Raw genomic sequence first — 24,564 nt, forward strand, 5'->3', positions numbered from 1 at the left:
AACTTAAAAATTTCCAATTAAATTTTTTTTTCAACAAAATATTTAAAAATAACAAGTAAAATCATTAAATAATAATTAAAAATTTACTTACAAACATGAAAAATATACAACAGCAATATACTTTCTTACATACCTGCAACGAATAAGAAAAACAATAAATTAATTTAAAGAAAAGAATAAATTTTTAGTTTCATAAAAAATACACATTATAAAAAAAAATACAATTAAAATTATGACTCTTTTGTAAAAGAATCAACTCCTTACAAGTTTTATACGACATGCGCACTTTTTAGTGAGTTATAAAAAGTAAATTTTCAGAATAAAATTAAGAGTAAGAAATCGTACAAAAATTGATTCATTTCAACGTAAAAAGTTTTTATGACGTAAACTAATCATAAATATGTATAAAAGGAAATATCTTAAGAAAAACCCTTTTTTACAGAATGTAATATTTATTTTTATAAAAGTCAAAATGTACGTCAGTAACTGAACATGTGTAGCAGTTTGTAGGAAGGAAACAATTGTATATTATTGGTGGCTATATGAAAGTTCTTATTGAAAAAAGTTTTAAACTTTTTAGATATTGAAAACCAAATATCAATTTACCAAACGTAATCTTTTTATTAAAATAAAAACATAAAAAGCAACTGGAAACTACAAGAAACTCTCAGTTTTATTAGATAAAATATACTAAAATGAAAAAAATAAACGAAAAAACCTTTGTTAAATAAAAAACAACAAAAGAATTTTACTGAACTTTTATCGTTCATATAAATTTATATAAAAAAAAGGAAACCTTTTTTACTTATTATTTTACATTTGTTCATATATAAGATTATATATATATAAGAATGTAGGCTATATATATATATATATATATATATATATATATATATATAGCCTTACATAATCTTTACATGGAAGTAGCAGTTAATGATGTTAAAGAACAATTTAGATTCGGAGTAACAGTACAAGGTGAAAAGATAAAGATGCTACGATTTGCTGATGATATAGTAATTCTAGTCGAGAGTAAAAAGGATTTAGAAGAAACAATGAACGGCATAGATGAAGTCCTGCGCAAGAACTATCGCATGAAAAGAAACAAATACAAAACAAAAGTAATGAAATGTATTAGAAATAACAAAGATGGACCAATGAATGTGAAAATAGGAGGAGAAAAGATTATGGAGGTAGTAGAATTTTATTATTTGGGAAGTAGAATTACTAAAGATGGACGAAGCAGGAGCGATATAAAATGCCGAGTAGCACAAGCAAAACGAGCCTTCAGTCAGAAATGTAATTTGTTAACATCAAAAATTAATTTAAAGGTCAGGAAAAAATTTTTGAAATTATATGTTTGGAGTGTCGCTTTATATGGAAGTGAAACTTGGACGATTGGAGTATCTGAGAAGAAAAGATTAGAAGCTTTTGAAATGCGGTGCTATAGGAGAATGTTAAAAATCAGACGGGTGGATAAAGTGACAAATGAAGAGGTATTGCGGCAAATAAATGAAGAAAGAAGCATTTAGAAAAATATAGTTAAAAGAAGAGACAGACTTATAGGCCACATACTAAGGCATCCTGGAATAGTCGCTTTAATATTGGAAGGACAGGTAGAAGGGAAAAATTGTGTAGGCAGGCCACGTTTGGAATATGTAAAACAAATTGTTAGGGATGTAGGATGTAGAGGGTATACTGAAATGAAACGACTACCACTAGATATGGAATCTTGGAGAGCTGCATCAAACCAGTCAAATGACTGAAGACAAAAAAAAATATAGCCTACTATGAAAAAATGAAATACTGCTGAGTCGACTGCTATGTTGTGACGTCACATGTGAGCGATAGAAATTAAATAAATGAATAATACTTAAAAGTTTAAAAAAGTAACTCAGTCTGGCTGGGTGTCGGAACCGATCGCACGATCGACTCGTTACCTGGTGAGTTAAGCCTCGCGACTACACCTTTTCCGACCATCGTAGACGAGTAAGAAAATTCCTGGAGAAAAAATAACTTTTCGTATTTACTATTTTTAAATCGCATCAACTACTACTACATTCATCACCAATTCTCATGGCGTTGACTAAAATTTTAACTGGGAATTGAACCCGAGAGCTACAGTTTAACAAGAAATCCTGCAGCCTGCTATGTCACCAAAGCAGTGAAAAACCTTTTTTTTGGAAAAAATAAACTGGTCAAGACAAATTCTTCGTCAATAATGTATTCTACTCCCGACCTGAGTAAAGATACCAGGATCTCATCTGGATGATTATGAACGGGATTGTAACCACAGCCTGTAAGGAAGCCTTGGACTTCATTTTTCATAGGGTTCTAGGATAGATCGTTCATTCTCATTGTTAACTGAATTTTTTTATCAATGATCACTTTTACCCTATTTTCAGTTACACTGGGAGCAGAGCTTCTAAATCTATTTTTTTTTTTTTTTTTTTAGTGAAAATCGCTTTGGCGTTATCATCCCCCGGAATAAAATGGTATAAAATAAAAGGAATTAACTAGCTTAAAAACTAAAAAATTAAACAAAAACTAATATCACAGCTAAAATTTCTCTTAAAATCTATTTAAAACTACAGCCATGTAGTTTGAATTAAAAATAAGTGTAAACATGAAACAAAATGAAGTAAAAAAAAAAAAATAACTAGAAATAAAATCCAAGAGGGGTGTAAAAGACCCCTTCTCGGATAACGTAAAGATCGGATAACGTAAAGACTAATAAACTACCATAAAAACTAAAACTTAGCTAATAATAACTGATAAAATATTACTAAAAGCTTAAGAATAATATCACTAAAAAATGTATAACTAATATCACAGTGGGAAACTTTACACGATAAAATTTAGAACTTAATATAAATGAATAATTTCAATAAAATTCGAGCGTCGTGAAAAAGATTCCTTCTCGGATACTGAATACAAAAAATCAAACTCAAAATAAATGAAAATAAAACAAATACATTAAAATAATTCTTCAATACTAGAACAAAAAAAAATATTACATTTTTAAATTTTGTGTAAAATATTAATCCTACATAAAAATAGCAACAACCGGTCTAAAGCCTCCTTATTATTTCCCAGAAATTGAAGAATGTTTCTCTGTAATTTAAATTTACGTAGCATCACCGCATAACATAACCTAAATCTAATTTGTCTATAATGCTGAATCTTAAGAGAAATTAATTCTTACATCCATGGTGTAATCTGATAAATCATATTGCCTTTCCACCGTACTGAAGACTACTGTTTTTTGTAGTTGATATATGTCGGTTCAGAACTTCTAATTTCTTTTAAACAACGACAACAATAAAGTGGAGACCAAAAAAATCTGAAATAGGATATTATCTTCCTTACGGTACTGAAATTTAACTAAATTAACTTTTGTCAAACAAAATCAAACGTTAAAAAAATCCGTAAACAATTAATAGATAATACAGTTTGGAACGGCTATATTAAACAAAACACGTACGTTATGATTTTTTTAGTTATAAAAGAAATTCATTATTATAATTGTATTAGAATTTTTCCTTTTCTGAATTAAAAAAAAAAAAAAAAAAATAGATTAACATTTACACATTAGGTTTACTTTAAAAATGTATTTGATCTGTATGATATTATACAGATTTAATGTTATCTAGCGCAGCTTTCTTGAATAAGGATCCGTTCATATAACCTGTAGTTATTTGCATTCGTGAATTGCTAATTCAATTGGAAACTGATAACAGATTGGTGATCGGGGAGCGTTAAAATATAACTGGTTCGGTGAAGACTCGATCAATCCACCTCCCACAATGGAGGTTAACGATTTTAATTACCGGTGACATTCCGATTTAACTTCAAAAAGGTAAAACGAACATAAATTTTGAAATAATAAACGACAGATATTCAAATAATTACGGATATTTAATATGAAAAATACTTCGAAAAAAAATAACTTAAAAAAATCGTACGTGATGTCTCAAATCGATCCTCAACTTCTGATCTTCTTTAAGTTCGGGAACTTTACACCCCAAACAAAACGAGAATAGTTATGCTTGATTTCAATTAACGGAAGTGTATTTTTCTGGTAACAGTTTTTAAATATAACATTTTCGGAAATTGGGCTGAACTCTGAACTCAATTTATATATTAATGAGATATCGTTACTTAAACAATTTCATGACGATCAGGTTAGCCGTTCATAATTTACTGCGTAATCGAATGAACGGGTAAACATATTTTATAATATCCTTATTTTTTATATTAGTTAATAAATAATTAATCGGTACGAGTGAAATAATAATTATGAATTTATTTACAAGTTCATAAATTTAAATAACTAAAAGAAACAAAATTTAAAATATCATTTAAAATACTAGAGATGATATCTTTTGGAGAAAAATACCACAAAACTTGTTAATAAAATACATACGGTATAAACATATCACTATTTTCGTATACAACGGAATGTTCAGAATTTGAAAATAGCCTTCAAATTCTTCTCCAAAATTCAAATATGAACATTTTTTATTCTAAAAATACTACTCTAGTATTAATTTACTTATTTAAATTGTGTAGCAAATTTGAATGTACAAACAAATATATTGTTAAATACACAATCTTAATTATTACAACAAGATTTGTTAAAGGTAAACATCATTAACAATCAGTACCAAGGTTAACTTTGATTATTTCTACTAGGCCTATCGATCTAATACATATACACAGAACAAAAACAATCATCAATAAATCTATATCCAATAGCAGTTGAAGTCAATAAATATACATACATCTAATATATGAATCTTTAATTAGTAGCCTACGTACAGATCCAAATATATTAAAAACAATGCAATCATTCCTGTTCAATAAAAGAAATAAAATATGGACCATAAAGTGAACGTATGCTTTTATCAACATTAGCGAATATTTAAAGAATTATCGATATATATATATATATATATATATATATATATATAGCTGGCTGGCTAATTAATTATAAAATTTTCCAGAATTTCTTTGTTAGAAAATTTTCTAGTTTATATATATATATATATATATTATTTTAATCCTTCTGAAAACTTTCATACTCTAAGGAATATTTTGTAAATGGTTTTACTCAAACGTTATTACAAGCCAGGATACACAATTCAGATAATAATAATCATATGATAAAAAAACAGTATATACAAATAAATAAAAATATAGAATAAAACAACTGACATGATTTGGAAATAAGAAGAACCGATTACAAAATGGACTGGCCCAGAAATTGACCTAAGTGATCCTATGAGGACGTAAAAGCAAAAAAAAAAAAATATATATATATATATGTATACGGTATATGCAAGTACAATTACTACTGTAATTGTACTTGCATATTACTGTTTCTGTTTACTTACAGGAACCAAACAGCAACAGTAATAATTGAAGAAGTCCGACAAGGATGTTCCATATCCCCGTTACTTTTAATCTTTACATGGAACTAGCAGTTAATGATGTTAAAGAACAATTTAGATTCGGAATAACAGTACAAGGTGAAAAGATAAAGATGCTACCACCTGCTGATAATATAGAAATTCTAGCCGAGAGTAAAAAGAATTTAGAAGAAACAATGAACGGCATAGATGAAGTCCTACCGAAGATCTACCGCCTGAAAATAAACAAGAACAAAACGAAAGTAATGAAATGTATTAGAAATAACAAAGATGGACCACTGAATGTGAAAATAGGAGGAGAAAGGATTGTGGAGGTAGAAGAATTTTGTTATTTGGGAAGTAGAATTACAAGAGATGGACGAAGCAGGAGCGATATAAAATGCCGAATAGCAAAGGCGAATCGAGCCTTCAGTTAGAAATATAATTTGTTTACATAAAAAATTTATTTAAATGTCAGGAAAAGATTTTTGAAAGTATATGTTTGGAGAGTCGCATTATATGGAAGTGAAACTTGGACGATCGGAGTATCTGAGAAGAAAAGATTAGAAGCTTTTGCAATGTGGTGCTACAGGAGAATGTTAAAAATCAGATGGGTGGATTAGGTTGGATTAGGATGGTAAGTAGATGAAGAAAGAAGCATTTGGAAAAATATAGATAAACGAAGAGACAGACTTATAGGCCACATTTTAAGGCATCCTGGAATAGTCGCTTTAATACTGGAGGGACAGGTAGAAGGAAAACATTGTGTAGGAAGGCCACGTTTGGAATATGTAAAACAAATTGTTAGGGAAGTAGGATGTGGATTGTTAGGGATGTAGTCGAAATGAAACTACTAGCACTAGATAGGGAATCTTGAAGAGCTGCATCAAACCAGTCAAATGACTGTAGACAAAAAAAAAGTAAGTATATTTTTGCTTCACGCACTACTTACATTAGCGACTGAAAACGACAAAGTCATTAAATAAAACGTTGTTATTATAAATACAATAGTTTCCACTTACAGCTGTACAAAATATAACATTAGAACGAGACAAAACAATGATTAACCGTGAACTAAACGATTCTAAACTCCTGAAAAGATGTACAATATAACTATTATGAAGAAGAAGAAAAAGTATCACATGCTAAGCTTACAACGAAAAATGATTTTAAAGTCATATTCCATACCTTCTTTAGGGTGGTGAATATATTTTTGGATAAGAATCATAATCCGGTAGAAATATAGATGAAATATTGTGTCTCTGAAGTAATACCAGAGAGATCCAATACACAGTTTACATCATTACTTTTAGAGAAAGCAACTATCAAGTATTTCTTGTACCTTTAATCTTTTACATATCTCACAACAATAAAACGAAAACTAGGGGGGACAGTAAAAAAAAAAAAAAATAGGCCTACCCCTCCTTTTTTATCACGAAATATAGAGCATTTATACGACCGCAGAAGAAAACATTCATTTATAATTTAAAAAAAAAACTGAATCTGAAATATCGATGGAGAAATACATAAACTTAGGTCAGAGTAGTATCTAATTATATTTCTAATATTTTCCACCCTGACCGTTATCCTTCTCTTTTCTATTTTCCGTATGTGCTTCTTTAATCCTGTTCATTTATACATCATTCCTCACTATATCCGTTTATCTATTTCTATCTTCTTCTTATTCTCATCTCAAAAGCCTCAACCCAGTCCGTCTCCTCATTATCTATGCTTCACTTTCATAAAAGACTCTCCAGACAGAGCGAACGCTCTCCTTCCTCCACTTCTAAATACAGACTTTTACTACTTAGCCTTCTTCTAACTAAGGCGTTCCTTTCTTTTATTTCAATTTCACTCATCCAGTTCTCTGTCACACAATACCAAAATATCAGTAATTTTTTACTTTTTCAATTCTTCCTTCACTTTTCCTTACCGCTAAATCCTCTTTGTTGTTTATTTATTTTACCTTAGTTTTTGCTATAATTATTTTCATTCCATACTCTCTCGTTCCTTCCTTCACAGGTGTTAACAATCTTTGAAGCGCGTGTGTGCTATCTGCTAGAACTAACAAAATGATAAACCTATAATGCAATACAATAAACCTATCGAAATGAAATTGATATTTATTATTCCAAGTGATCATATTTTTATCACAGGTAATGACTTCATAATCAACATCATTACTCTCATTATATTAAAAAGTGTTCGATTATTTCGTAAATGCTTAATATGTCATAGCTACAATAAAAATCGAGAATAATAATGTTAAATTTCAAATTAACGTCCACTTTTCTACAGAAAATAAAGGATGTAAATAGGTAAATATATTTTAATGCGATATATTTTATATAATAAAATTAAACAAAATTTTATGGACGTTATAGTACAGGGACCTTAATAAATAAACGTTTCCGTGTCTAACAAAAATTACAATATTTATTAATACAAAAGAATAACTGTTATTACAGTTATAAATGTCAAGCTACAATATTATTAAATTAAAAAATTTGATGTGGACAACACATGAATTCCTTGTACGCCTATCAAATTACATTATACTTTTTTTTTTTTAACGAAAAACACATTAAATTTTATTTTATTAAAAACTTCTGATATTTTTTAATTTTTTTTTTTGTTATTGTATTATCGTAAAACGTTTTCTAATCCGAGGTTAATAATTACTAGTAAATCAATATATTTAAATTAAAAAAAGAAAAAGGAGTGTCTTCCCTTGTAAAACCCAAATATTTTATTAATTAAAATTTCATTTGGCTGTAACTCTGGAACTAATAAAAATAAGTACCACTTATGATGTAAGTTTTCAATGAGAGCTTACTTCTGCAGTTAAGAAAAACTAAATAATCCAAATTTTTATTTGAATTTTGGGCTTTTCTGAACATTTTTGATTCAATCGATTGCAATCAAAAGGGAAAGTGCGCAACTAGATGTTACAACAGTCCTAAATCCAAAATTTCAACTTCCTACGACAAATCGTTTTTGAGTTACGCGAGACACAGCATATATATATATATATATATATATATATATATATATATATATATATATATGTGTGTGTGTATATACGTATGTGTCTATATACATATAGTGTTTTTTTTGTCTTCTGTCATTTGACTGGTTTGATGCAGCTCTCCAAGATTCCCTATCTAATGCTAGTCGTTTCATTTCAGTATACCCTCTATATCCTACATCCCTAACAATTTGTTTTACATATTCCAAACGTGGCCTGCCTACACAATTTTTTCCTTCTACCTGTCCTTCCAATATTAAAGTGACTATTCCAGAATGCCTTAGTATGTGGCCTATAAGTCTGTCTCTTCTTTTAACTATATTTTTCCAAATGCTTCTTTCTTCATCTATTTGCCGCAATTCCTCTTCATTTGTCACTTTATCCACCCGTCTGATTTTTAACATTCTCCTATAGCAACGCATTTCAAAAGCTTCTAATCTTTTCTTCTCAGATACTCCGATCGTCCATGTTTCACTTCCATATAAAGCGACACTCCAAACATACAGCAACATATAGTGTCTATATCCATAATCCATTTTGACTAGTTTCAATGTGACGTCTGTACGTGTATATATATATATATATATATATATATATAAATGTGTATATACGTATGTGTCTATGTATATATATATTTATATACACGTACAGACGTCACATTGAAACTAGTCAAAATGGATTCAGGAATCGTCAAAATAGATATTACCGTTGAAATCTGGAAACCTAAATTTTTCGCGATCACAATACTTTCTTTACTTATTACAAGGTAGTAAAAAGAGTTAAATATTTTAACTAAGCTATGTGCTTTTCAACAAAAATGTAAGTTTCTAACTTGTAAATAAGAATAAAACAGTTTTATAAATTATTATCATTACTACAAAAAAAAAAAAATTAAATAAAAATATTACTAACAAACAAAAACATTTTTCAAAATCGAAAAAATTTAAAGCAACTAAAAATACTCATACTAAGTTTAAAAATTAATGACCAATTAACAATTTATATTAAATTTTTATAAAAAGGCAAATGAATAAATACTGTAGGTTAACATTTAAATGCCGCCTAATATTTCTTTATGAATATTAATTAAAAACCAGAAAAAAAAAACGATAAAGTAGATTCCTTACGATCTGATAAGTTTCATTACACCGGGAATGACGTAGAAAGTAGTATATTGATAATTTAAGTGCAAAAAGAACGAATAAAATTCCAACGGCATTATCCGTAGATAATCGAAATTAAAAAAACGCTGGATAAACTTTCAATTCATCCTGTTAGCATTCTTAACAACTCATAATTACAAATGTATTCAAATCCAGTTTTAAGTATTTATCTTGCAGAAATTATATTTTTTTTAAATATCTGAATTAAAGAAACGCTTAATAAACAATCTTAATAAAAAAGAGTCGGCAAGATACCAATTGTAGTTAATTGATTTTATTTATAAATGTTGGCAATACAGAAACAAAAAATTAATATTAATAATATAGAAAAATTCCAAAAAATTGAAAAAATGCGTTAATACATTTAACGCAACTGCATAAAAAAGTATATTTAAATAACTATATAATTATATAGAATTTATCAGTCCCATATAAAATACTACCTGATAACTATTTAATAGGATTCAACCCACAATCGAAAAAAACAAAATAGGTGAATATCGACCAGAAAGAAGCTGCGACGAACATATTTTAAAGTTAAAATAAGGTTAAACAAATCATAAAACCAAAAATGTTAATTTATTTTTAAGTGTATATGATTAATAGACGAGAAATGGTATTTAAAATATTAGAATAATTTAAAACTGACAATCAAACATTAAATATTATTAAAAATACCCTACCAGAAACGTTTTGAAAAGTTACATTTTTAGAGGAAATATTAAAACCTATCGAAATTAAAACAAGTGTAAGAAAAGAAGTTGGTCTATCATCAATATTATTTAACTGTTCACAAGAAAAGATTATCGTAGAGTGCAATAAAAACTTCCAAAATTTAACAATTGATGAAAACATCAAAATGGGGACAAAATTTAAATTTCTGAATTTGAACATATTAGTCTTTGTACACGATTTAGTAATCCTAGCTAAAGACAGTGATGCAGCAAAAATCAAAAGAATACGAAAATAAAATCGGCTTTTAAATTTCTTACGAAAAAAAGTAATTTTCAAATAACAAAAATGAAACTAAATCAAAATCTCAAAAGAAAAACAAGAATCCAAAAATTTATATAACTAGATTAATTAAAACAAAATGTCATAGAAATAACAGCTGACAACACAATTGTAGGACTTTCCCGGAACGCGGTTTCAACTGTGGATTGTTTGTGATGCACGGTTTACTTAACTTAATTTAAAATACTTATAATTTCATTTAAATAGAATATTTTTTGGTGTATTTAATTCAATGATTCTAACTAAAGCGTGCGCGCATATCGTATTTAATTCACGCAGGAGTGAGGTACTAGCGAAGACAGTCGGCACTAACTAAACTAATGTAATTTCACAATTTACGAAGCTATACGCACCAGGTACCGAGTACACCATCTCGAGCATCTGGATCTCGAACTCGATCCCCTGAGTTCGAGATTCAGCCAGATCGTATTACTTTTTTACACTTTAAATATTATTCATTTATTTAATTCTACCACTCACCTGTGACGTCACAACATAACAGTAGTTTAGAGAATTTTTAGGATAGGGATGCAAATTTTCAAATTTTTGTAAAGCTTAGAAAGTTTTTGCACTAGTTTTCAAAATATGAAAACAAAATTTATAAATTACGAAAAAAAATACAGAAACTTTATAAAGATTTTGAAGAAACACAACATGTAATGAAAAAAGAGGGTTAAAATTTTACAGACACCTATTCAGGATGAATAAGATATTATCTAAATAATTTGTTTATTTCAAAAACATAAATAAGCGCGTTTAGTGAACCAGAAAGTATTTTCAAATATTCAATAAATCAAAATGTAGAATTACGAAAAGAAAAACCATCAGAAAAAGGAAAGATGAATCTGAATTTCCAGAAGAGTAAAACAAAAGTTAAAATGAACTGAAATAAGATGAAAAAAAGAGGTCTGAGTTACGTAAAAATGATCCTTAAGAGGTCAAAACGAAAGAAAGACACAGATAAAAAAATATTTATACTAATATTTTGTATAAAATACTGTTAAAATTAAATTTAAAAAATTCAACGATCAATAAATTCAAGATATGTTGTTTAATAAATGGATTAAAAAGAATAAATTTAAAAATGAATAACAATCCAGGATCATTATAGAATCGCTCAAGGAAAAATCTTTATTTATAATAATTAATGTATATCTGTATTAAGTAAATAAAATATAATAAAACCACTATCCAATTAAAATTAGTAAAAGCAATCTGTGTTCCTTAAATCTCTAATACTCTATTGTTTAAAACCCCTTTACTTATGGATGCTTGAGTTCTTGTTAAATACGTACAACCAATATGCTAGAACTGTTCAACCGTGGAATATCTGGCCGCCGCAAATGCACTAGTCTGTACTGCATAATGACTCGATAAATGGCATCATTTATATTAAACAAATATAAACCACTATACTGTTATGAAAAAAGGAAACTAAATAGTTTTAAAAAAATAAATTAAAATATTTAAAAATAAATTTATGAAACGATACTTTTGTAACTACGTTAATAATATAAAATTAATTTACAGGGTGGCCCACGAAATGATCCAACATTTGTTTTTGAAATAATTTTTTGGTTAATAATTATTAATATATTTTATGTTGGCAGAAGTGACAGCAGTTTGTGAATATTACTAGTTTCTTCTCTTTCCGAGTGCACTATCTGTGTATCGTTCCAAGGTGGCTGAACAAATGAAGACTGACTGTTGAACAACGCGTAAAGGTAGTGTTTTTAAATGAAACGAAAAGTGTGGTAGTTATACAAAGACGGTTTAGTTCCCCTTTTCCAATCGGGTGGTCGCCCTCATTTAAAACAATACGTAGACTGCACGAAAAATTTATTAGTGAAGGTTCAGTGTTTGAGAGTAAGAGTGAACAGCCTGCCGATTTTCGTTCACAGAATGTCGAAGCTGTAAGAGCAGCGTTGCTCAGGAGCCCGGGAAAATCAACAAACCAGCAGCAAGACTTGGGGTTTTTAGGCGAACTGTGCAGAAAATTTTCAAAACTGATTGCATTTTTATCCGTAAAATTAACAGTTTTGCCTAAATTAACGGTTGACAAGAAACAACGAAAAATGTCATTCGTTGAACAGGCCAATTCGTTGACCAAGATGTATTGTTTAACAATATTTGGTTTTCGCACATTTCCACCTGGAAATGGATGAGGTTTTTAATAAACAAAACGTGTGTTTTTGGGCTTCCGAAAATCTACACGTGCTTCATGAAAAGGTACATCACGCTCCAGGATAACGGTACGGGCCGCTATCTCAAGCCATGGGGTAATAAGTCCATTCGTTTTTGGACAGTGAACGGTGAACTATTTAAACATGCTGGGTAATAATTTTGTTCCTTAGCTTCTTGCAAAAAGGTTTCGATTAGAAAACGAGTGGTTCATGCAGGATGGAACCACACCAAACACAGCTAATGTTGTTTTAGAAACTATTAACGCCAATGTCATTTCAAACCGATTTCCTAATCGTTTTGCACGTAGACAGACAGAACTGGCCCCTGAACAGTCCTGATTTGAATCCGTTGATTATTTTCTTTGGGGGACTTCTAAAGGAAAAAATTTTCCCTAAATATGTTCGTACAGTGATAGAACTGCGAGAGCTAATCATAGAAGTGTGCAACGAGATAACAGATATGTATTCTCGAGTTACTAACAACATTCGTGTTGAAGAATCTGGTAGACATGATGGTGGACATATTGAACACGTGATAAGCATAACATAATCTCCAGGTATATGGTAAAAACGTTGTATTTTACTTCAAATAAATATTTTTTAATCCAACGAAATGTTGGATCATTTCATGCGCCATTCTGTATATTAATTTTTAAATAAAATGTAAATTATTTTTAAAAAATAATAATTTATAAGCGGTACTCTATAGTTATTTCCTTTTCAGTCACTCAAACGTATCATAATTTCTAATAAAACAATCATTTTAAACAAAAATTTCAATTCTGAATCATGAAACTTATAAAATTATACGTAAAATAAAAATTACACAATATATATATTATCAAGAAATATATTCCTCACATTAAAAAAGGTATGTTTATTCAACATAAAAATATCGAATAAATAATTACAATTTAAAAAAAGTATATTAACATAAAAATTACTTACGTATACAAAACAGGACCAAAATTATTTCAAATTTATGTGATAAAAAATATGGAGAAACATAATAAATACCACGAATTCTTCTATAAATTTTAAATAGGTACTTGTGTTTCAAATAATCAGACGTTAATAATAACTTCCGGTAGAAATGTAATAAAATAACATAATCAGAGATAAAGGCAGCACACACTTAAGCAGAAAAATATTTAAAAGATTGTTTATAAAACTTTTTGCGTTAAAATTAAACACTCGTTCAGTTTGTATTTTAGTTACTGTTATTAAATATTAAAGCAAATAAATAGACATAAATATGTAATACCTCACGATTAGAAAATAAATAAAATAAACCACAAGATAAAATTATTATTAAATTGTATCTCTCAAGATAACCAATCACATTACATTACTACCCCTAAAATAGAACTTACAGTTATAATTTTAATAATAATAATATTATTATTAAGCTTTGTCAAGTGCATCACACTTAACCTCACATTCAAACAATTTTTACATGCCACCCATTCATACAAATAATAAATTAATACAGGGTAATTAATTTATGTAAATGCTAATCTTCTGTTACGTATTTTTAAGAAATGTTTTTCTCTCTATGCTACTCTAAGATTACGTATAATCCTATTGGTTACAACAACGCCTTAATTTCTTCGTTCATCTACAACTAAAACAAAATAAAATGGTTTGGTATTTAGCTGAAAAAATTTATGAAAATATTTATAATTTTTTTTTTTTTATTTCAAATTATATTTACAATCCAATCGGTTTCGTAGAAAAGAAACCATAAGTAAATTCCATCATAATAATCAAGTTATAAAGGAGTTTCTCTTGAAACAACTTAATTTAAACACATTCTAGACATCAATAGTAGATGAAAGATAGCATAGCATTGATAAAGTCCAACCAGTAATGACGAGAAATCATAATGATGTGTATTACTAAGTATAAGTCGAGAGTTCTAAGGTTTAAATCCTGTAAAGGCAGAGTTACTTTTATACGGATTTGTGTACCACATCCGTGGATAACGGTGTTCTTTGGCGGTTGAATTTCAATTAACCACACATCTCAGGTATGGTCGACCTGAGACTATACAAGACTACATTCATACATATCATCCTCCAAAGTAATACCTTACGGTGGTTCCAGAAGCTAAACAGAAAAATAAAAAAGTACTAAAAATAAAAACCATACCGTAAAAAAAAAAAAAAAAAATAGTAACATAGGAACAAAAAAATGATAAAATAGATGATCAGAAATATAAACATTTAGAGGATGCACAACTTAAAAAGAAAGGCCTTGTCCCGAGTGTCACTACTAAGTTCCTAAGTTTAATAATTCATGTACGCCACTGTAATCACCTTATTTCTTTCCCAATGTCTAAGAAGTTAACAGCTACACGGTAGTTTACGTGGTCGTAAAGTTTTATTTTTTACTTAGTTGCAAATCGATCGATTTCTTCACGAACACACAGTAACCCTAAGTACTCGTGAATTTCGTTATTCCGTACGAACCGTGGCACTGGTGTAATGTATCTCACAAATTTATTATGGAAACGCAAAATAATCTTTTTATTTCTGGTACTTGCCGTACCCCAGAGTTGAATCCCGTATATACAAACCGGTTTTAGAATTACTTTGAACAAAAACATCCTGTTAGATAGGTATAGTTGCGATTTCCTACCAAATGACCAGAATTAGCTCCTTAAATCTGATATCTAGCTATTTCTTTTTAACAGCCTTTATTAGCCTTAACTTCTTCCACGTTAGACGACGATCTAGATAAAATATCAGCTCGCGGGATGTAACCTCCATCTAAATGTATTCCTTTTTTTTATTTTTTATTTTTTGAGGTGGAGGAAATCCCACTTACGGTCGCCGAAGCATTGTCGGACTCGTTAACAGGTTTCGCATGCTGTTACAGAAAATGTGTATGTATTCCTACGCATTATCGACTAAACCCCCACCCCTGGAGACCCCACCTCCTGAGAAACCGCTAATAAAGCATTACTTCAGGAGGGTAATCGCCCACACCCACATTCGGTCTCCACAAGCAAACATCGCCTATACCAGACCACTGCACGGACACACAGCACACTACAAATACCTAAAGAGAAAAACATTCACAAAAAATAGAAGATCTAAACCTCTAAATATATTCCTAGGCAGTCACCTATTCTCATCGCGAATGTCATGCGAGTCGATTTCGCTTAATTGACCTTTATTTTCCATTTCCTCAATAACTCGGTTAGAAGGTGTCTAACCCTGATTGCAATTTAGTCGAGGCTTGAGTTGGATTGTCATCGACAGCCACGATTCTCATGTCGTCGCCGAACGATGCAATAATCGTATTGTCTGCGAATGTAAGATCCGCAGAGAAGATGAACGGGTGTTCCTCAGTGTTGGGGCCTAACCTCTACTCCATATCCATTTATAAAATAAGAAAAAAATATTAAACTAAGAAAAATTATACGTTTGGTCCTTTTATTCTCCTCATTTTTTATATTGTTTTCAATAAAACAAATATAAATTGTTTATGCGCGGTAATGCTACTAATTTCATTATTAGATGTTTAAATTGTTTTCTATATATTTAATTTCAACAATATTTCAATTACGGGTATATATGTTTATTTAAGTCTCTGGAAGTCTTACATTTGAAAAAAATATATTTTGAATTTGGTTTATTTCACACGTTTTATATATAAAGTAACTTAATTTTTATTATATTTATCACCCTCTTAATAATAACAGGAATAGGCGCATAACAATGGATTGGATTTATATAAATTTAGTAAAAAATTCAAATAAAAAGTTATTATATATAATTTACATGAATGTGTTGCATCTTAAATGTGAAAGTAACATGACCTTGAGATAAGTGAAGATAATGTTAATAATCATTTATAATTATTTTATATCATTTTCAGAAAAATGATTCCTAAAAATATGATTTTTAAAAAGTAGTTATCTTTTTACAAAGTCGATCAAACTGTTTTAGAAGAAATGTAAACAATCCTAAATTGTTTAAATGTTCATCTTTTTTTCAATTGATAACCGAGCGATTATATCATTTAAAGAAATAAAAAAAGAATGAAAAATTAACTTTTTTCTCTGGGATCAAAGGGTGACATTTAATTTAAATTAATCCAGATTTATTTTACATAATGAGACAAATAAGCAAAACGAAACTGTCAGCGATTATTCAAGTAGATCCTTAAATTTAATATATTTTGAAGAAAACTAGATCAAATAATATTTTTCATGTTCTAAACCAGAGGTTCCCAAACTTATTTTTATCATAGACCACTTTCAAAATTTTGCTGGTTCCGGTGGACCCCCTAGAGCTACATTTCTACCATATTTCCAGTCGACAGAAAATGTGAAGATTAGATCTAACTATGAAAATTTGCGTTACGGGTGAGTTCCACAAACTAACAGCTTCCGAAAAAAGAGTGAGAATTGATCGGTTAATTTTTGATCGACTGTGCTGTGAGTGGCAAACGCTAACATCTATTCACTTTACTTTTCTTTTCAAAATTTCGGAAACAAATGAGTAACGTTTATCCTTGGCAATCGTATTTATATTAGTAAGAATCAAACAAGTTCATGCAAGATTGCTAGCACACACACCACAAGTCGTATTTCGTCCCTTTGCACGTCTGAACAAGCGTTGCGGACGGCGGCGGCGGCGCTTTGCAAGTCTCGACACGTTCGTTGTACTGAATATGGAATATGCAAGTTTTTACAAGTAACAATCGCTGAGCTTCTCAAAACATTATCTGTCTAGATTGATACGCAAAGGCAAGCCAACATTTTAGTTCTTAACTATCGAAACCAGATGAATTTTCGTGGACCCCCGCTTACGAATTGCGAACCCCCATTTTTTTGTCACGCCAACGTAGACCCCCGTCGAGTCTCCCGTGGACCCCTGGGGGTCCACCTGAACCACTTTGGGAATCAACAACCTAAACCATCAGTCTTAATAAAAATAAATAAAAAAAGAATTCGAAAATAAATTAAGTTTCGCTTTAAAAAAAATTATACAAATGACCTCCGTCCGCAATTTTTATTTGATGAACAGAATAAGTAAATACTGTTATAAAATATAATAAAATTCATTTCATTTTACGCAATTCTTTTTCACAATAAATATTAAATGGCAAAACAATGAAAACAGAAGAATTACTTTTACATTAATAAACTTTTTTCCAGTATGGTTGTTAAATCGCTATTACAACAATAATACACAATAAAATAAACAGAAGTATAAAAAAGGATGTAAAAACTAACCCGAATCAAATTAGACAATGGAATATTTCAAATCAGAGATGCGGGATGCGGTACATAACAGTATATCATTGTTTTTATAAAGTACTTTAGCACAAATCATAAAATGCGGTTTCTTTTTACAATATCTGCATCAACTATATTTATCTTCTATTCCGAAAAATTAAATTACATTACAGAGAAACCATAAAATAACATGTAACAGTTTGAAATAAAAACAAAACATTTCTGAATAAAATATTAAACAAAGGATGCGCATAAATACAAAAATAAAATAAAAATTTGTAGGAATGAAATTAAGAAAATTCAGGTAATCCGAAATTCGGAATAGCCTAAACGGACTTAAAAAATAATTAATTAATTAAAATTTTGTTTTATTTTTCAAGATAGTAAACTACTAATCTAACCTAATAAAAATACGATCTGCCACAATTTTCACTATAATTACAATTAGTTTTGATTTATATACCTTAATCTTACATATTTCTATTAAATAAATTATGTTAAATTAAGACTGCATAATATTATATGTAAAAAATTAAAAATGCAATGAATTTTTTTACTTTCGAAACTAGTTTCCACTTCAAAAAATCAGTTTTAATAAAAATAAAATACTGAAATCCTTCTGTTGAAGAGAAAACATACTGAAAATAGCCGTTTTAGGTTTTAAGTAAGCGATTAATAAACGGTATTGGGCGTAGTCTACGCTGCTTGAAGTATCACAGAGCTGTTCTAAGTGTGGTTGCAAGCGTTAACAAAAACATAATTTCGCTGTCGTTCGTAATTTTCTGTGATTATAATCAATGTCGATGTGCTGTAATTCACCATATATTATTCGTTTCCAAACTATCACATCTACATAAGAGAGTTTCTGTGGATCAATTTTTTTAATTGCCGTTCATAACTTCTTACTTCCTCGTACGAAGTACAGGAAGTATTGTAATCGCAAAAAATATCGGTTTTCAGGTTTCAACGGAAATATCCATTTTGACCATCTCTGAATCCATTTTGACTAGTTTCGGCGTGACGTTTAAACGTACGTATGTATCTCGCAAAACTCAAAAACGATTAGCCGTAGTATGTTGAAATTTTGGATTTAGGACTGTTGTAACATCTAGTTCTGCAATTCCCCTTTTGATTGCAATCGACTGAACCAAAAAAAGTGTCCTAAAAAACATAAAATCTAAAAACGTTTGTATTTTGAACTTTTTCTTAACTGCAGTAATAAGCCCTCATTGAGAACTTTTCAACGATATATCATAAATGGTACTTATTTTCATTGGTTCCAAGGTTATAGCCAAACAAAATTTTCATTAATGAAATATTTGGATCTTACAAGGAAAGGTACATCGGTTCGAATCAAACATTACCTCCTCTTTTTTTTCTTTTATTTTTTTTAAATTTAAATATTTTGATTTATTAATAATTAACCTGTGATTTAAAAAAAATGACAAAAATTAGAAGTTATTAGTGAAAAAAATTTTTATGTACTTTTAAAAATGTGTACGCGTAATTTAATAGGCATTGCTACACTATATGTAATAAAGTTGGTGAAACATCTGATTATTTAATATTAATTAAAAATTATAATTTAGAAACGCATTATTTTTGGATTTTCTAGTTTAATTTTATTTAATTATTCTGTAATTTCTATTTAACTTTATCTACATTAAAGTTAACTACACAGAGACTGAAAAATAGACCCTCACAAGAACAACATATACACTGAGGCATACATGCCCGATCTGTAATAAATTGCAAAAAATTCTTATCGTTTAGGTCATAACTCCTAAGATATTATCGCACAATACTCTCCCCAAGTCTTACAAGGAAGTCATCTGATGTCCAAATAAGATTTTTTCATCATATTTCACGTTATTCAAAGATCTGACAACTCAAAAAATGACATCCGCTGCAATAAATTACGTCACTTAATTAGATATTGTTACGATTTCCTCAAACTTTAAAATAAACTCCACAAATTCCTGATTTTACAGTATTTTACCGTGGAATTAAATCCACTTATAATACACAATTGCGTCGTACAAAAAAAAAAGTAAATAATTAAGCGAACAGAAAATACTTGCATCGGATCTTAATTGGTTTGGATTACCGAGGTTCTTATATTCTAATAACATACATAATATTATTTTTCATAACTTTCAAATAATTTGAAATACGAATTCTATTATTAAAACCGCGTATTTAAGAAATATAACTTTATTATGGAACACAAAGACATTAAGAAAAGAGTTTTTAATAAAAGGATTTAAGAGTTATATACATAATTGTACATTACGACAAATTTAAAACGTAAATTAAATTCGGTATCGTATTTTACACAAGTAAAAGTAATTTTAATTTCATTAATTATTTGAAAAATAAATAAATCTTGAAATAAAAATATCTCAACCCTCCTGGAAGGAAAGCAATAATAATAATACAAAAAAAAACGTACACCCACACACATATATATAGTATGATTATATCTCGGGCATACTTCGTGTAGCTTTATTTAATCAAAACTAGTTCCAGTCTTAGTGTGAAGTAAGAATGAACATGAAGTTCTGACAACCTAAATAATACCGGAGAAAAGAAAATGTTAATCAGAACACTACAACAAAAAATAGTGTCAGAAGAAAGATATGATGTGTTATTAGATTTAACTTCTAGGGGTACGACTAAAGAAAAAAAATACTTAATGAGGATAGTAAAAAAAAAAAGAAACTTTACTCCCCGTTCTAGTACATAATCAATCCTATATACATTTCAAGTATCTTTTGACACTAATGCTACTCGTATTATAACAGTTAATTCGTTGAAATAAATTTATCCAGGGAGTAGATATACAGAATTAGAAAATAGAATGCTTTTCACCGAGAACAAAATAGTAAAACAGCCAATTATCGAAAATTACCATCACATACAAAATAAAACAAATAATTAAAAGAGGTATAACAAAACATGTCATTATTGTTATTACTTCATTATTTCAGTACAGAAATACTCAACTACTGAACTAGTAAAACAATCGGATACATTATAAAAGTACAAAAATAAATGTGACCAAATAGAAAACTTAATGCCTGAGGTAATCACGTGATCGAGCAATCGCCTTCCCGCTTCTACTGTTTTAACAACTATCTACCAATATGTATACAACTGCTACATATTTCATTTAACTTAATTTAACTATATTTAATTACATAAAAAAAATAATTCAAAATACTTTTTCTAATATGTATAATTTATCTACAGTCGAAGCGAAAATTGTCAATAATTTTTTTTTCTAAAAGATCATCCTGACTTCCCCCCCTGTTAACACATCACAAACATCAATTTCGCCTCATTCAGAATTCCACCGACGCAAATGCCTCGAAAGACATTTCTATCAATGTATTTACACAACCTATTATCGCCTTCGTATGGCCGCTTTCAACCACGACCACCTACCATAACTTACAACTCTCAACTAACAAATTAACCGATTCGCGAAAGCGCAATCACGCGCCTTCCTCTAACACAGAAGTTTTCCCGTATCCAACTTCAGCTAAGCTAAGCATTCAAATCATTATCTTACTAAACTTTTAAACACTAAAATTACTATTTTCATACCACCAAAACAAGTGTTGATCACAACGACAATTTTCTCCTACAATTGAATTTACTCGAATGCCTCTCGATCTACTCAAAAATCAAGAAAATATTTTACAAATTTAATAGGCCTCTAACGAAAACATACCGTATTTTTCTGCTCTGGTCCGATTTTGATGCCGAGGTCAAGTACCACACCGTAGCTCCATCACAGAATTCTTAACACATCCATTTTCATCCTAACAGTGAATATCTCAGCGCTAACCGGGGATCGCCAGAAACTATGTTCCATTTCTTGTAGATGAAAACCAGAATTGATCCTTCCAAGTTCTGTAACTACTTTGGGATCAAGCAAAATAATTTCGACATTTCAACAAAACTTTGTAGTAGACAGGATGTGATATAGAACGGTGTAGTCTTCATGAATGACGACCTCGAAAAGACAGCATGATATAAAGGGCATATACATAGTGTGAATTAGATACTTTTAAAAATGCGGTCCTTAACGGAAGAAATCCTCAAATTTTTTTGTAAAAATAAAGTTAAACAAAATTAGCTATTAAAAAAATATTACGAATTATGACGTTTTTTTTAAATTTTCAAATGATTATTATTCGAGAAAAACTGGTTTTGAAAATAGGAAACTTCGACTTAGGCTCATCTAAATTATAAATGGATTTTTTTTTTGTTTTTAGAAAAATTAAATTCCGGAATTTGTATTACAAATAAACTTCTTTCATTGAAAAGTGTCTCCTCTCATCAGCCTTGAAGGTTTCTTGAATATTTACGCATAAGAGTAAGCGAGTTTTCCACCAATCGACACCCATGAAAAACCGAACTGCGTACTTACGTAATAACGCCACTACAGCTACAGCTTTACTTAAAAACAAAGTAGTAGTCAATCGGATTTCGGTGGAAAATGGGCCGATATAGAGTTTAACATAAATAAATAAATATTTATTTTATAAATATAATTTAACCAAACTTAACCTACGCTCGCTAACCTTGAGTAATTAACACCGTAATTTTTTGAGTATTTATTTAATAAATTCAGTAATTACAATTATTTAAATAATCAAATTGCAATAATTACTGAATTTATTAAATAAATACTCAAAAAATTACTGTGTTAATTACTCAAGGTTAGCGAGCGTAGGTTAAGTTTGGTTAAATTATATTTATAAAATAAATAACCATTTATGTTCTGTTTTGAATCTGTTTCAGCTCATTTTCCACCGAAATCCGATTGACTACCGTCTTTAAATAAAGCTGTAGCTGCGGTGGCGTTAATACGTAAGTACCGTGAACTGTTTTTACTTCCTTGCATGAATAAATATTGTGATTGCGAAAACTTTCAGATTTCAACCGAAATATCTATTTTTACCACCCCTGAATCCATTTAGTGTAGTTTCGGCGTGGCGTTTACACATACGTACGAATGTATCTCTCATAATTCAAAAACGGTTAGCCGTAGAATGTTGAAATTTTGGATTTAGGACTGTTGCAACATCTAGTTGTGCAACTGCACTTTTGATTGCAATCGACTGAACCAAAAGTGTCAAAAAAACCGAAATCCAGAAAAATTTGGGTATACTTTTTCTTAAATGCAGTAATAAGCTCTCATTGAGAGCTTTTCATCAATACATCGTAAGTGGTATTCACTGGTTCCAGAGTTTGGCCAAATTAAAATTTTAATTAATGAAATATTTGGATCTTAAAAGAGGAAGGCTTCTTTTTTTAATTTAAATATATTGACTTACTAGTAATTATTAACCTCTGACTGTAAAAATCGTTTTACGATATATAATAATGCAATAATAACAATAAAAAATATGAAAAAAATAACTGAAGTTATTAATGAAATAAAATTTTATGTACTTTTCATTTTAAAAAAAAATGTGTATATCTAGTAATTTAATAGGCGTATAAGGAAGTCATGTGGTGTCCACATATTTTTTTTTAATTCAAGTTGAACTTTTAAAATTTGTGTATAATTTTATTAAACGTTATTTACATCATTCAATCTTCTCAGATATGAATTCTCAACAAAGTTAACTAGACATTTTTATTTGTTTATTGGTAAATTAACAAAATTATTTTATTCCAAAAATAAAAAAGTGTATTTTCAGACAAAATCTTTTCGTGTTTTACCCCGTTTTCCTTAAAATATAATTGAAATAGAGGTACCACATTTATTCAATTTCTTAGAATAAAAACCGGGTACTTGCGTATTAACGCCACCGCAACTACAGCTTAATTTAAAAACAAAGTAGTCAATCGGATTTCGGTGGAAAATGGGCCGAAACAGATTCAAAACAGAACATAAATGGTTATTTATATTTATTTATTTCATAAATATAATTTAATTAAACTTACCCTACGTTCGCTAACCTTGACTAATTAACAGGAGTGTTTTGATTATTTAAATAATAAATAATTGCAATAATTACTGAATTTATTAAATAAATACTCAAAAAACTACAATGTTAATTAGTCAAGGTTAGCGAACGAAGCGAGCGTAGGTTAAGTTTGGTTAAATTATATTTATAAAATAAATAACCATTTATTAAAATTAATAAAGAGACTGTTCATTTTCCACCGAAATCCGATTGACTACTTTGTTTTTAAATAAAGCTGTAGCTGCGGTGGCGTTAATATGAAAGAACCAAAAACCGTAAAGAAACACCAAATTTACCCTTTGAATACCCAAGAATTTTAGTACGGATTAATTTCACAGAGGGAACAAAAAGCAGGCTAAATGTTTCGCGAACCGAACAAACCGTTTTCTACCCTATGTTTATATGAACATTTTTTTCTTATTTTTGGCTATAGAACAATCTCCCGAGAGATGACGTGCAATTTGGAATCACCCTTTATATACATATAATAGGTTTTAAATTATCATAAGCTACCATTCCAACTACGTATA

General features: G+C 29.3%; 1 protein-coding gene across 2 annotated transcripts in view; it reads right to left on the minus strand.

Moving 5' to 3' along the window:
- Positions 1-24,564, minus strand: part of raskol (Ras GTPase-activating protein raskol) — a 666,892-nt gene that overhangs the window by 546,383 nt on the left and 95,945 nt on the right. The window lies entirely within an intron of this gene.

Source organism: Lycorma delicatula, chromosome 7 (assembly GCF_047948215.1).
Source record: "Lycorma delicatula isolate Av1 chromosome 7, ASM4794821v1, whole genome shotgun sequence".
Lineage (NCBI taxonomy): Eukaryota > Metazoa > Arthropoda > Insecta > Hemiptera > Fulgoridae > Lycorma > Lycorma delicatula.